The following is a 14,550-nucleotide window of genomic DNA, read 5'->3' as shown; positions in this document are numbered from 1 at the left end:
GGGATTCCCCTAGGCAGCTGTGGGCTGGTAAAGGTTGAACAACAGGCTCTCTGAGAAGCGTTTGCTGATTGTCACAGTGTGAATACTCCCACCGTGGCTGGTTTCAAACGATCAGTGTTGTTTGAATTGCTGAGTTGGAAAGAGATGCATGCAAGGAGTCTCTTGAATCTGAGGGTTCAGTGGTCTCATCAGACAGACTGCAGCCTGGGCCCTGGAGGGGAGGATGGAAAACCATCATCTTGGAGTTTGGTCTGCATCGTCTGTTATTGGCTGAATTGTGTCCCCCACAAAATATATGTTGAACTCCTAACCCCCAGGACCTCAGAATGTTATCTTATTTGGAAATGGGGTCATCGTAGATGTGATTAGTTAAAATGAGATTGTACTGGAGTAGGGTGGGCCTCTAATTCAATATGAGTGGTGTCCTTATGAAGAAGACAGGCATGTGAAGACAGGGACACCGGGAGAAGGTTATGTGAAGATGGAGGCAGACACTGGAGTGATGCATTTACTGGCTCGGGAACTGCTCCTGAGGCTACTAGAAACTGGAAGAAGCAAGAATGGATTGTCTCCTAGGGGTTTCAGAGGGAACATGGCCTGCCAATACCTTGATTTTAGGCTTCTAGCCTCCATAACTGTAAAACAATACATTTCTGTTGTTTTAACTTGCCCAGTCTGTAGTGTTATAGCCGCCCTAGGAAACTAATGACCTCTGTGTGTGCTTGTACCCTGCACCACCTGGTTTGAAGTATGACTGCCCTTGGGCAAAATCCTATTGTGTTTGTGTTTTATGGTTCCAGTGCTCTTTCATTCCACCCCTCCATTTGGATCAGATTACAGGAGTTTAGTGCAATGAGCTAAAATAGAGAAGAGCCCATTGGCTTATGGAGGTAAGAAAGTTATCATATCAGATATAATTAGTTGACTACGCACAAGGTATCAGGTGCTATACCAGGTGTTTTTCATGTATTGCCACATTTAATTTAATCTTCACAATAACCCTATCACTAGGCATAATTATACTTATTTTACAAATGGGGAAATAGAAACTCAATGATATTAGGTCACTTGCCTAAGGTCACAGAGCTGGTTAAGGACAGCAGGGTTGTCAACTCAGGTGTGGTAGACTCAGACTCTGCACAACATCTTAGCACTCCTCCCTGTGGCCAGTTTATGGAAGTCTCAGTGGGCTATAGCTGCACAAACACCTCAAGGATTGACCCATCTGGACCCAGAGATAAGATGGGATCTGAGGATAGAGGAGGAAGATGGAGGATGGTTAGAGAAATCAGATCAGTTGAGTGAGTGACCTTGGATCCCCTTGAGCTTATCTACATCTAGTGGTTGCCATTTCCATGTGGCAATAATAATGATAGGCCCACAATTATATTACAATAATCTTAATACCTTATGTGTAGACAGCATTGAACAGCTGTGATGGATTTTCCTTTTAGTGGCTCTCACCAGCTCTCCAGCTCTGGAGCCAGACAGAGCTAGGTTCACATTCCAGACCTAAAATTTACCAGTGGTCTCATCTTGAGCAAGTTGCTTAATCATTCATGATTGTGAATTTACTTCCTTTATTTATAGCCTCTGAGGGGTGTTGGAGGGATTAAATGAGGTGGAGTGGGAATAGTATATAGTAGACATTAGGGGAGCAAGTTTACTCCCTCTATTCTTATGAGGAAGGGTTTTCCTCAATACTTCTGGCCTCCCAATCCACTGTTACCTTCCCCATGGAGTGTGTTGGGTGCTGATTCGTGTTTCCTGATTGAGAGAAGCAAATCTACCAAAGGTTCCAAATGTGTGCCTCAGTTCTCTCTATTTACCCTGGAACAATGCTATGATACTCTGTATTTGTCACGTTTACATCCCTTTTATGGGTTGAATTGTGTTGTCCAAAAAATATGTTGAATTCTTGACCTCTAGCACTTATAAAGTTACCTTATTTGAAAATAGGGTCTTTGCATATGTAATCAAATTTAGATGAGGTCATTAGGATGGGCCTTCATCCAATATGACTGGTGTTTTTTTCTTTTTTTTTTTTTTAAGATTTTAATTATTTATTTGAGAGAGGTGGGGAGGGGCAGAGGGAGAGGGAGAAGCAGATTCCCCAGCTAAGCAGGGAGCGCAATACGGGGCTCAATCCCAAGACCCTGGGGTCATGACCTGAGCAGAAGGCAAACACTTAACCCACTGAGCCACCTAGGAGCCCCATTATAAGAAAAGAGAAACACCATGTGAAGACAGAGCCATACAGGAGACAATGTCATGTGACCATGGAAACAGAGACTGAAATGCTGCAGGTACAAGCCAAGGAATACCTGGTGCTGTTGAAAACTAGAGAGATCTATTATCATCTCTATTCTGAGGTGAATAAGAGTAGACAGGGGGTTAGGGGGAGGTACCTGGATGGCTCAATTGGTTAAGCGTCTGACTTTTGGTTTTGGCTCAGGTCATGATCTCAGGGTCCTGGGAATCAAGCCCCTGGAGTTGGGCTCCAAGCTCAACGAGGAGTCAGCTGGAGATTCTCTTTCTCCTTCTGCCCCTCCCCCTGCTCACGGGCTCTCTCTCTCTAAATAAATAAATTAGTTAATTAATTAAATCTTTTTTTTTTTTTAAAGGAGTAGACAGGGGATTATGAAAAAGGAAGAGTTAAGACAGAGAAGAGAACCAGTATGTATAGAGCACCATTTTAAACATCTCATTTAATTCTGACACCTTGTATGGTGAGTGTTCTTGTTCTCACCTTCCGGATGAGGAAACTTTAGTCAAAGATAATAGATTCCCAGCTCAAGGTCCCACTGTGAGCAAGTGGCTGAGCAAATTCCAAACAAAGGTCTAATTCTAACACCTGCCTGTGATCTTTCTACTTTCTACAAAGCGATTGAGGCAATAGGTAAAATCGCAATCAGTGCTCATTGTACTTGCTCTGAAATGAGGAGAGAGGGGAGCCTTGATGGAGCCCCGAGTGAAGTTTTAGAAAGGTAGTATAGCAGAGTGGTTAGGGTGACAGCCCTGGAGCCACCCTGCTGGAGTTCCAATGCCACCTACCTTCACACACTGACCAGCTGTGTGCCTTTGCCATGTGGCTCCATCTCTCTGGCTTGACATGTGGCAATAATGGGGACAGGGATTATAGAGCTGTTGTCAGATTAAATGAGCATCACATAAAAGCACTTAGAACAGAGTCTGTCCCATGAGGAGCACAATATAAGTACTTGTTGCTGCTATTATTTTTTTATTATCCAATATGTAACCTGTGGCAGGACCCCCTTTTCCACCAGAAAAGGCATAATGAACCACCATGATGGCTGTCTCCTATGCATGGTTCCCAGGACATGCTGCTGGTTTGCTTCCTGCTACTGTGATATCCAAAATCTCGGCTGAGCTGAGATGTTATGTTTCTGATTAGACAACTGTCTGCTGTGTGGGCTAATAGCATCTTTCACAAGGCTTTTTGGTGTTACAAGGTGACTACTGTAATGTTTGATAGCCATTCATAAAAGCACAATCTAGAAGGAAAGTGTTAACATGTAATTTGCAGTCATGACTTCCAGCACTAATTCAGAAAATGTCTCTGTGGTCCCAGGGTTTGAGTCTCTGTCTGCTAGTTCTCTGAAGGGTGTTGGACACCAGCGCCCTGCCCAGCTGCTTTGTCTTCCCATCAGGACTGCCTGCCTCTGGGGAACTCCCTATCTTCTGAAATAAGAGTTCTGGGGTGTCCCACGTACATGGTGTCAACTGGGAAACTGTTACTTAAGCCTGCACGGCTGAGCTGAAGCAGAGGAAGAACAAATAGAATATGATGTATTTTTTTTCAGGATGCTTAATTTGTTCTGAGTTCTGGTGAGTATTTTTCTAGGACCGCAATGACCTGCTCTCACCTGATGGCCAACCATATTTTCTTTGTCTCCTGGGATGTGCTTATCAGAAAAATGGGCCAGACTCAATAGAGCCAATTCAACTTTGGGGATTTTGCTCATGCAACATTATACACAAGGGTTGGATTAGAACACACGGATTAAAGTTCTCTTTCTCAAAGGAAGTATTGGTCTTTTGGCCCTGGAGAAAGACCCAAGCACATCTTTATATTTCTCTCTGCCAGGACATCCAGTTCTTGGACTTAATAATTCCAAATACAGAGGTCTCTCATTTAAATGAAAAAAAAATCACAAATTATATACAATTTTCTGGATTTAGAGGGGATAAAGGGATTCTCCATTGGATGTGTAGTATGTTTGAGAGCTGGATTAAGATGTGAGGATATAAAAAATATGGAATAAGAATAAAGACAAAAGATGCTCTAGAGAAAACAAAATAGTCTACAAGTATGTAATGATCCCCAGACAAATTAATCAAGTAAAATCTGTAGATTTCAAGACAGGAATTTCACACAATTGATAGAAAATAGACAAAAATAAATAGAAATTATTACACATGCAAATAGATTAGAATGCACTCACACTCAAAGCCCTATCTTCCCATCTGATCCACTCACACAGATGAAAGGGCTCCATAAACATTGTTCTCTGTCTCCCATTTCTTTTATCTTAATAATATATATTGTGGAAATTTTCATATTGGTACATACCATTCCTTTCATATTATTCTAGCACATTCTTTTTAATGATTCAGGGTATTTCATTGTATAAATGTATCTTAATCTAAAACCACAATCACCTATTAATGAACATGTAGATTGTTTCCAGTTTGGAGCATTTTACTTTTTTATTTCTTTTCCAAGCATTACTGCAATGAATATCCTTAGCCATAAATCACTGAGTGCATGTGTTGTATGTCTGTAGAAAAAAAGTCTTTGGAGTGGAATTTCTGAGCTAAAGGGTATTTTAATAGATATTGACCTTTTGCCAAATTGACCTTCAAAGAGTTTATGCCAATATATGCTCCCATTACCACCATGTGGATATATATTTCTGCAAAATCTTGCTCACACTATGTTTTGTAATCCTTTTAATTGTTGCCAATCTGTTAGGTAAAAATAAACACAATATCCTGTTGTTTTAATTTGCATTTAATAAATCACTGTGTGAGGGTAAGCTTCTGTTCATATCATTCTGAGGGATTTTTCTTTTTCTGAACTGAGCACATAATAGGTGCATAATAAATATTTGTTGAACAATTAAATAAACTGTTGTGCAATTGTTCCTTTTATTAGTAGTCTGAATGAACTCTTTACAGAGTAAAAACATTAACACCCTTTGATATAGTTGCTGCAAGTATTTATTTTCCTGTTTACTATTTGTCTTAATTTTGTGCATTTTTTGGTGGGAGGTATTTAGAAATTTGGCTTTTACTTTTTAATATAATCACATTTATTATTATTTTAAAAATAGTTTATGGTTTTTAAATCTTGCTGAAAGTTTTCTCTTATTCCTCTGAATAAACAATGCCCTTATTATGCCTCCTTTTTGCTACTGGCATTCCTTGTGTGATCTCCAAATTGTATTGTGGTCCCTAAATTGTACTCTGTTCCCCTAGCCTACCAAATCCCTTCCTTTCTCTGCCCATATAATGGCTAGTACTTGGAGAAGCAGGGGAATTTCTACTTGCTCAAGGAAGCTTGCCTTTGATGAGTACTCCTAGGTATTGGTACCAGTCACTTCAATGTGTTAAGGGCAGAGATCTTCCCATGTACAAGGTATTATGGAAGCCCAGAATAAAGCCTGGGCACATACTGCAAAGTATCCTGTGTATAGAAAGTTGTTGCTGGAGAGGGTCTGAAATGCCAGACTAGGGAAGCTGATCTTTCTCCTGTAGGAGCTAGAGGCTCACTGGGCTTCATGCGTTCTGCAGGTGATAGATTGAGATGGTGGAACAGGGATAGTAAAGGGCTTTGCTTTTGTTCAGTAGGGTCTCTTTTAGGAATTCCATTTAGATATCTTTCTCTTTGGTTGCTCTCCATCTGGGACTTATTGTCTGTGGTTTGGGTGCATAAGACAGACCCAGCACCTGCTGAGTTTACAGAGAAACCAGAGTGTGGCCCTGAGAAAGCAGGCTGCAGTAGATCTGCCTTTGGACCAGATTCAATGAGTCCTCTGCACATGCCTCAGTCTACCCATGGGAGCTGCTGTTGCTGCCTGCTTAGTATACTTCAATCTCTCTCTTCTTCTGATAACAGCACTCCATCATCCAAAGAGTGTTTTTCCCTACCTCACACCCCTACTCCCATGTTATTCATTACCCAGGAGGGCAGATGACTCCATCTAGGTTAGAATAGGAATCTTGACCAGACACCCATGCACACCCAGGACTCTTGGATCATCCACTAAGAGTATGCTGTAATCAGAGCTCTCCCATTGCTTAGGGCCATAACATATTCCCTGTTCCAGTCTTCTTGAGGCCTGAGATTATTCAGGCTTCCCACAGTATCCATCCAATAAGCACCTTTCTCCCTTTGTTTAAATTAGTCAAATTCTGTTGCTTGCTCTTCAAGAACCCTAGCAAAAAGAAGAGCTCACCAGTGTCAGTGAGTCACACGGAGGTCTGGGACAAAAGCCCTGGCTTTGCTCAGTGTGTAATCCTCTGGAGATCTCTTCACTGGCACCCCTTTTATGGATTTTCAATTGTAAGTTTGGGAAGACTGGGTCCCCTTCCCATATGGGAAAATTGAGTCCTCTGGAGAGTCAGAGACTTGATTGAACCAAGGAATCCAGGAATTTTTTAAAATAATTTTTTAAAGATACACCATGGGGATTTTACCCAGGCTGATTGGGAGCTGGTGTTCAAGACCCTTGCTAGTTTCTTGGAGTCAAAGCCAGGAAGCTCTGTCATCTGTTTGTGATTACAAGGCTCAGCATGCCCCACCAAAGGCCCTCTGGCGCCTTTCCTCTTTGGAAACACATTCAGCACATTTTTAGAAACCGCACTGAGAAGCCCTTCCTGAGAAAGTGACTAAACACTGCTTAATATTCTGAAAACATAAACAGCCGCTGAGAAGCCAGTCATAAGCTGTTTAGGGAAAGCTGACTTGGCCCTGGGGGAAAGCCAGCAGTTGCTGGCATTTGATTGGTAGAGGTTGTAAAATTCTTCGCAATTTCAGTATTGTCAATGAATACATATTAAACTCATTCTCCATCTTACATGCTGGAGCATTCTGGTTGGATTTGTGTCCTTCTGGACGTTTTGGAGAGGTGAAGTATGCCAAGACTGATGTTCCCTTTCCATGCTTCTCTCCCAGTACCTACGTTATGGGCTGATTTATGCCTCCTCAAAAGGACACATTGAAGTCCTAATCCCTAGTGCCTTAGAATATGCCTTAGTTGGAAATAGGGTCTTTGCAGATGTCATTAGTTCAGTTAAGGCCATGCTGGAGCAGGATGGGCCTTTAATCCAGTATGACTGGTGTGCTTATATCAAGAGGAGAGAGAGAGGTCCATGGAGAGAATGTTGTGCCATGTCATGACAAAAGCAGAGATTGGAGAGATCCAGCGGCAGGCACAGAAGGCCATGGATTGACAGCTACTATCAGAATCTAGGAAGAAGCAAGGGAAGATTCTCCCCTCTACAGGTTTCAGAGAAAGCATGGCCCTGCTGATACTGTGATTTTGGACTTCTAGTTTTCAGAACTGGGAGACAATTTCTGCTCTTTGAAGCTGCCCAGTCTGTGGTGCTTTGTTACAGCAGCCCTAAGAAGCTGATGCACTGTTGTTCTAGCCATCTGTCTATCTCGTACAACTTGTACCTCTCACCTCCATTCTTTCATTCATTGGCTCATTAAGCATTCATTAAGCACCAACCATGTTCTAGATCTCGTATTAAGTGTTGGGGATTCAGTGGTTACAGGGCACAGTTCCTACCCTCTAGAGCTCAGAACTGGGAGTACGGTAGACATGGACTGGCCCACAGATAAATCCTACTCTGCCTTAGGTTCTTAGCATTTACTCTCCTTTACTGAACTATAAAGTTTGTGTGTATGTGTATGTGTGTGTGTGTATGTGTTGGATCTCTAATCACATTGTTGAAAACTTTTCAAAAACTTTATATTTTTCTCAACTGTTTTATCATGAAAATTTTCAGTACTCATAAATGTTGAAAAACCAGTGCATTGATCACCCATAAACCCACTGCCTAGATTCAATGATTATTGACATTTTGCCATATTTGCCTTTAAGGACCATATTTTTATTTCCTTATCTACAGAGGTTACATATTGTGTTCCATAAAAGTAGGAGCTCTGGAACTAACCTCTTTGAATTCAAATCCTGGCTTTAACATCTAGCTTTGTGTCCTTAGACATGTTACTACCTTCTCTGTGCCTCAGTTCCCTCATCCATAAAATGGGAATAACAACAGGACCCAGCTTGGAGGGATGTTGTGAGGAATAAATGTATTCATATGTGAAAAGTACTCAAAACAATGCCTTTCAAGATATAAACATTCACTTAGTATTAGTTCTTGGAAAACATTGGGCATCTTATTCTTACAAGTGAGTCTTGGTGGTTCTTATGGTTGTGAATTATGGGGGCTCTTGCCCTCCTTTGATCCATTGTCCAGCTTATTCTCTGTTAGGGCATGTGCACTTGCCTCTGTCAGGAATATGCTTCTCTTCCTGGAATTTTGGCAACTTTGGCAGGGATCTTCTTTGCTCTGTTTACCCCTGTAACTGCCAGAGCTCTAAGCAGTACTTGACACATAAGTTGGTACATAGTAAGCATTCAATAAATAACTTGCTGAATGAGCAGTACCTAACATGCAGCTATTAGTTCTTTTACTCATTTGGCAAATGGGCATTGAGCATACTCTTTTTGCTAGGTACTTTACTATGTGCAGAGGCCCCATTGGTGAATGAGACAAAGTCCCTTCCATCAAGAAACTTTAAACTTGGTCTTATTGATATTTTATTTTGAATTCACCTGTGGTTTTATATATGCCTCGTCTTACCAGCTAAACTGTAAAAACTTGGAGACCAGAGACTATGGTTTCTACTTTTCTTTTATAGAACATGGGAGTCATGATAAAGTCACACATATTAGGCATCTTTAGAGTCACGCAAACATAAGAAGAAATTAAAACTCTTTCTTTATGCTGACAATGAATGTTTTATTTCACCTATCTTTATCTCAATATCCTTGTTTGTCAAGTAGGAAAACTATCCATCTGGCTATTGCAAGAATTGAATGAAATACTTCACAGCCATAGTATGTAATGTCTATTATCAGTGGTATGAGAACTGTAAGGAAGAACTATTCCTTGTTTCTCCCCAGCTTCAGAATATTAGCATTTATGTTCCTTTACTGAACTGTACTCTTTCCAGGGATGTGGTGAGTTTGAGGATAGATGTGCAAAAGGATAAGTTGTTCCTTTGGTAATTTTCTGTCACTCAGTGTCTTATCCACCAGAGTACTTATAGAATGATTGACATAGATTTGTGTCCCCTCAAAATTTGTATGTTGAAGTCCTAACTCCCAGTACCTCAGATTGTGTGACCCTATTTGCAGATAAGGTGTTTGTAAAGGTATTCAGGTTGAAATGAAGTCATTAGGGTGGGCCCTCATCCAATATGCCTACAATCCATACAAAAAGGGGGAAATTGGAAATAGACAAGCACACAGGGAAAGTGCCATGTGAAGCTGGAACTATGCTGTCACAAGCCAAGGAATTCTGAAGACTGCCACCAAACCACTGGAAGCTGGGGAATAAAATCTCCCTCACAGTCTTCAGAAGGAACCAACCCTGATGAAACTTTGATGTTAGACTTCTCGCTCCAGAACTGTGAGTCTGGAGCTAAGGGTTGCTGCTGTTTATATCACCTGCAGAAATAGAAAAACAAAAATAATGACAACAACAAAATCTTGAGAAATCTTATGAGCTTATATGTTTAAAAAAATGTTGAGGGGTGCCTGGGTGGCTCAGTCATTAAGCGTCTGCCTTCTGCTCAGGTCATGATCCCAGGGTCCTGGGATCGAGCCCCGCATCAGGCTCCCCGCTCTGCAGGAGGCCTGCTTCTCCCTCTCCCACTCCCCCTGCTTGTGTTCCCTCTCTCGCTGTGTCTATCTGTCAAATAAATAAAAAAAAAAAATGTTGAAAACAAAAGCAAGTGTCAATCCAGGACTTTTTTTCCCACTATAAAAATTCCTCCTTGCTTGGATAGGGTACCAGGAAGGAAAAATTTGGTGTGTTAAAAAAAACAGCAAGAAGCTCAGTGTGGGTAGAACATAGTAATCAGGGGGGAACATGGTGGGTGCTAAGATAGAAGAGACAGAAGCTAGATCACACAGGCCATGGTAAGGGATTTGGATTTTATTCTGAGTGCATCAGGAAACCATGGAAGGATTTTATTCATTCATTCATTCATTCATTCATTATGAATGATCATTCTGGCTCCTGTCTGGGCAAGCATGGAAACATGACTACCAGTTAGGAGACAACTCCAATATCTAGTATCCAGTATCCCACTGAATAATGGGCATGACTTATACTTGGGCTCTAGAAGTAGAGATTGTATGTGTTTATATTTGAGATGTGTTTGAAGATCAAGAAAATTAATTGATAAACTGAGTAGGAAAACAGAGGAATAGGGATAACAGCTAAAATTTTGGACTGAGCAACTCTTATGGGCTGAATTGTGTCTCCACAAAATGTTGAGGTCCTAGCCCCAGTACCTCAGAAAGTAGCCATATTTGGAGATAAGATTTTTAAAGATGTGATTAAGTTAAAATGAAGTCTCGAGTGTGGGCCCTAATCCAACATCACTGGTGTACTTATAAGAGAAAATTTGAACACACATAAAAATATCAAACATGAGCATGCACAGAGAGACAAACATGTGAAGATACAGTGAGAATGTGGTTATCTGTGAAGAAAGAAGAGAAACCTCACAAGGAACTAAATTTGCTGACACCTTGATCTCAAATGTTTTGCCTCCAGAACTGTGAGAAATAAATTTCTGTTGTTTAAGCCACCCCATCTGTGATATTTTTTTATGACAGGCCTAGCAATCTAGTAAGGCAACTGAGTGGGTAGTGGTGTCATTTCTTAAAGGAAGACTCAGGACAAAGGCACATGTGTGTGTTGGGTGGTAGGGATGGTGGTAGGAGATGGAAATCAAGAGTTCTGTTATGACCTCATTCAGACTGAGATGGCTGTTGGAGACCCCCACTAGGCAACTAAACAACTGAATAATTGTGGTGTTTGGGAACACTCAGCATATAGATAGTATCAGCAGTCAGGGAGCAGGATGAGATCACCAAGGAGGCCAGTGGAGAGAGAAGAAGCCTGAGGTACTTCAAGGTAGATCCTGAGAAAGAGACTGAGAAGGTGTCATCATCAAGGTAGGAGGGAAAACTAGGAAATGGTGGTGTTCTGAAGACCAAGGGAAGGAAGTGTTTAAATAGGGAGGGGAAACCAGCTGTGTCAAATGCTGTGGATATTGAGTAAGGTGAGGCAGAAAATTGAACATGAAATTTGGCAAGATGTAGGTTGTTAATGATTTTGAAAAGAGTGATTTCAGTGGCTTGGTGGGGAAGTTTCTCTTTTTTTTTTTTTTTTTTTTTTTTCTTTCTTTCTTTCTTTCTTTCTTTCTTTCTTTCTTTCTTTCTTTCTTTCTTTCTTTCAAGAAAGAGCAAAAGAGAACATGAGGGAGGGAGGGGCAAAAGGAGAGGGAGTGAGAAACCCAAGCAGACTCAGTGTTTAGCATGTACTGCAATGAGGGGCTTGATGTCACAACCCTGAGATCATGACCTGAGCTGAAACCAAGAGTCAGACTCTTTAATTGACTGGGTAACCCAGGCACCCCTGAGAAGTTGTATTTTATTTTATTTTTTATTTTTTTTTAAAGATTTTATTTATTTATTTGTTTGACAGAGAGATAGAGTACATGCATGAGCAGGGGAAAGGGCAGAGGGAGAGGGAGAAGGAAAGGGAGAAGCAGACTCCCTGCTGAACACAGAGCCAGATGTGGGGCTTGATCCCAGGACCCTGAGATCATGACCTAAGCCAAAGTCAGAGGCTTAACTGACTGAGCCAACCAGATGCCCCAAGAAGTTGTATTTTAAAGAGAAGCAGAGAAATAGGGAGTGGGTAGATGGAAATATAGGGCAAGTGGGAACTTTTTAAGATGAATTTTATTATGGCATACTCACATGCCATTGGGAATAGTCTGGTAGATGAAGGAATAATGATTCAGGTGGGAGAAAAGAAAATCATGAGAACAAAATTCTTTAACAGGTGAGAGGAGAAAGAATTGAGCTGAGTATTGGCTTCAGGCAGGAACAGGGATGTTTATCTTCTTTAGTTGGAGGCAAGTCAAAATATACAGGTACAGATATAGACAGGGTGATGGAGATGAGGAAGTTCACAGCTGCTTCAATTTTCTCAGTTTTATAAGAAACATGACCATCAGTTGAGAATAGGGGAAAGGAATAATTAATGTTTGAACATATCTGAGAAGATCTAAAATGGTCATCCTAGAGCGAGCAAGCAAATTCATTGAGGACATAAATTAGGGTTGTTAAGCAGGACTGAATGGATATTGGATATTTGTGATCTTAAGTTTAAAATGACCTCATAAGCTTTTTATCTTGATGAAGTCCCAAAAGTTCATTTTTGCTTTTGTTTCACTAGCTTTTGGAGACGTACCTTTTTTTTTTTTTTTTTTAAAGATTTTATTTATTTATTTGACAGAAAGATAGCGAGAGCAGGAACACAAGCAGGGGGAGTGGGAGAGGGAGAAGCAGGCTTCCTGCCGAGCAGGGAGCCCAATGTGGGACTTGATCCCAGGACCCTGGGATCATGACCTGAGCCGAAGGCAGACGCTTAACGATTGAGCCACCCAGGCGCCCCTTGGAGATGTATCTTGAAAGAAGTTGCTGTGGCCAATGTCAAAGAGGTTACTGCCTGTGTTCTCCTCTAGGATTTTGATGGATTCCTGTCTCACATTGAGGTCTTTCATCCATTTTGAGTTTATCTTTGTGTATGGTGTTAGAGAGTGGTTGAATTTCATTCTTCTGCATGTGGCTGTCCAATTTTCCCAGCACCATTTATTGAAGAGACTGTCTTTTTTCCATTGCATGTTTTTTCCTGCTTTGTCAAAGATTATTTGACCTTAGAGTTGAGGGTCCATATCTGGGCTCTCTATTCTGTTCCATTGGTCTATATGTCTGTTTTTGTGCCAGTACCATGCTGTCTTGGTGATCACAGCTTTGTAATATAGCTTGAAATCAGGCAACGTGATGCCCCCAGCTTTGTTTTTCTTTTTCAACATTTCCTTGGTGATTCGGGGTCTTTTCTGATTCCATACAAATTTTAGGATTGTTTGTTCCAGCACTTTGAAAAATGTCATTGGAATTTTGATTGGGATGGCATTGAAGGTATAGATTGCTCTGGGTAGCAAGATAAAAAGCTTCTGCACAGCAAAAGAAACAGTCAACAAAACAAAGAGGCAACCCACAGAATGGGAGAAGATATTTGAAAATGACACTACAGATAAAGGGCTGGTATCCAAGATCTATGAAGAACTTCTCAAACTCAACACCCAAAAAACAAATAATCAAGTCAAAAAATGGGCAGAAGACACTTCTCTGAAGAAGACATACAAATGGCTAACAGACACATGAAAAAATGTTCATCATCATTAGCCATCAGGGAAATTCAAATCAAAACCACATTGAGATACCACCTTATACCAGTTAGAATGGCAAAAATGGACAGGGAAAGAAACAACAAATGTTGGAGAGGTTGTGGAGAAAGGGGAACCCTCTTACACTGTTGGTGGGAATGTAAGTTGGTATAGCCATTTTGGAAAACAGTGTGGAGGTTCCTCAAAAAATTAAAAATAGAGCTACCGTATGACCCAGCAATTGCACTCCTGGGTATTTACCCCAAAGACACAGATGTAGTGAAAAGAAGGGCCATATGCACCCCAGTGTTCATAGCAGCAATGCCCGCAATAGCCAAACTGTGGAAAGAGCCAAGATGCCCTTCAACAGATGAATGGATAAAGAAGATGTGGGTCCATATATACAATGGAATATTACTCAGCCATCAGAAAAGATGAATACCCAACTTTTACATCAACATGGATGGGACTGGAGGAGATTATGCTAAATGAAATAAGTCAAGCAGAGAAAGTCAATAATCATATGGTTTCACCTATTTGTGAAACATAAGGAATAGCATGGAGGACATTAGGAGAAAAAAGGGGGAAAATGAAGGGGGGGAAATCGGAGAGGGAGATGAACCATGAGAGACTATGGACTCTGAGAAACAAACAGGGTTTTAAAGGGGAGGGGGGTGGGGGGATGGGCTAGCCCAGTGATGGGTATTAAGGAGGGCACGTACTGCATGGAGCACTGGGTGTTATACAGAAACAGTGAATCGTGGATCACCACATCAAAAACTAATGATGTATTGTATGGTGACTAACATAATAAAATAAAATAAAATTTAAAAAAAAGTTTAAAATGAGTCTATTCAGTGCACTTGTGATTTTTTTTTCATCAGCTATATTCAAGTGTAACAGAGTAGTGAGGAATTGGGATTTAATAGGTGCAGGGCTTTGCGATGTGGAGTGTGACAGGAGGAGGAGGA

The 14,550-nt window shown here is 41.0% G+C and overlaps 1 long non-coding RNA gene across 4 annotated transcripts in view; it reads left to right on the top strand.

The window, feature by feature from the left end:
* Nucleotides 1-14,550, top strand: part of LOC118538538 (uncharacterized) — a 405,254-nt gene that overhangs the window by 235,247 nt on the left and 155,457 nt on the right. For 3 of the 4 annotated variants that reach the window (XR_013446280.1, XR_013446281.1, XR_013446282.1), the window contains exon 6: nucleotides 3,593-5,074. The exons of the other annotated variant lie outside the window; for it this stretch is intronic. This is a non-coding gene — a long non-coding RNA (uncharacterized LOC118538538). Of the gene's footprint in view, nucleotides 1-3,592; nucleotides 5,075-14,550 lie in introns of those variants that run through there. 4 annotated transcript variants of the gene reach the window in all.

This window comes from Halichoerus grypus, chromosome 3 (genome assembly GCF_964656455.1).
Source record: "Halichoerus grypus chromosome 3, mHalGry1.hap1.1, whole genome shotgun sequence".
Classification (NCBI taxonomy): domain Eukaryota; kingdom Metazoa; phylum Chordata; class Mammalia; order Carnivora; family Phocidae; genus Halichoerus; species Halichoerus grypus.
This window is presented reverse-complemented; position numbering and strand designations above follow the sequence as displayed.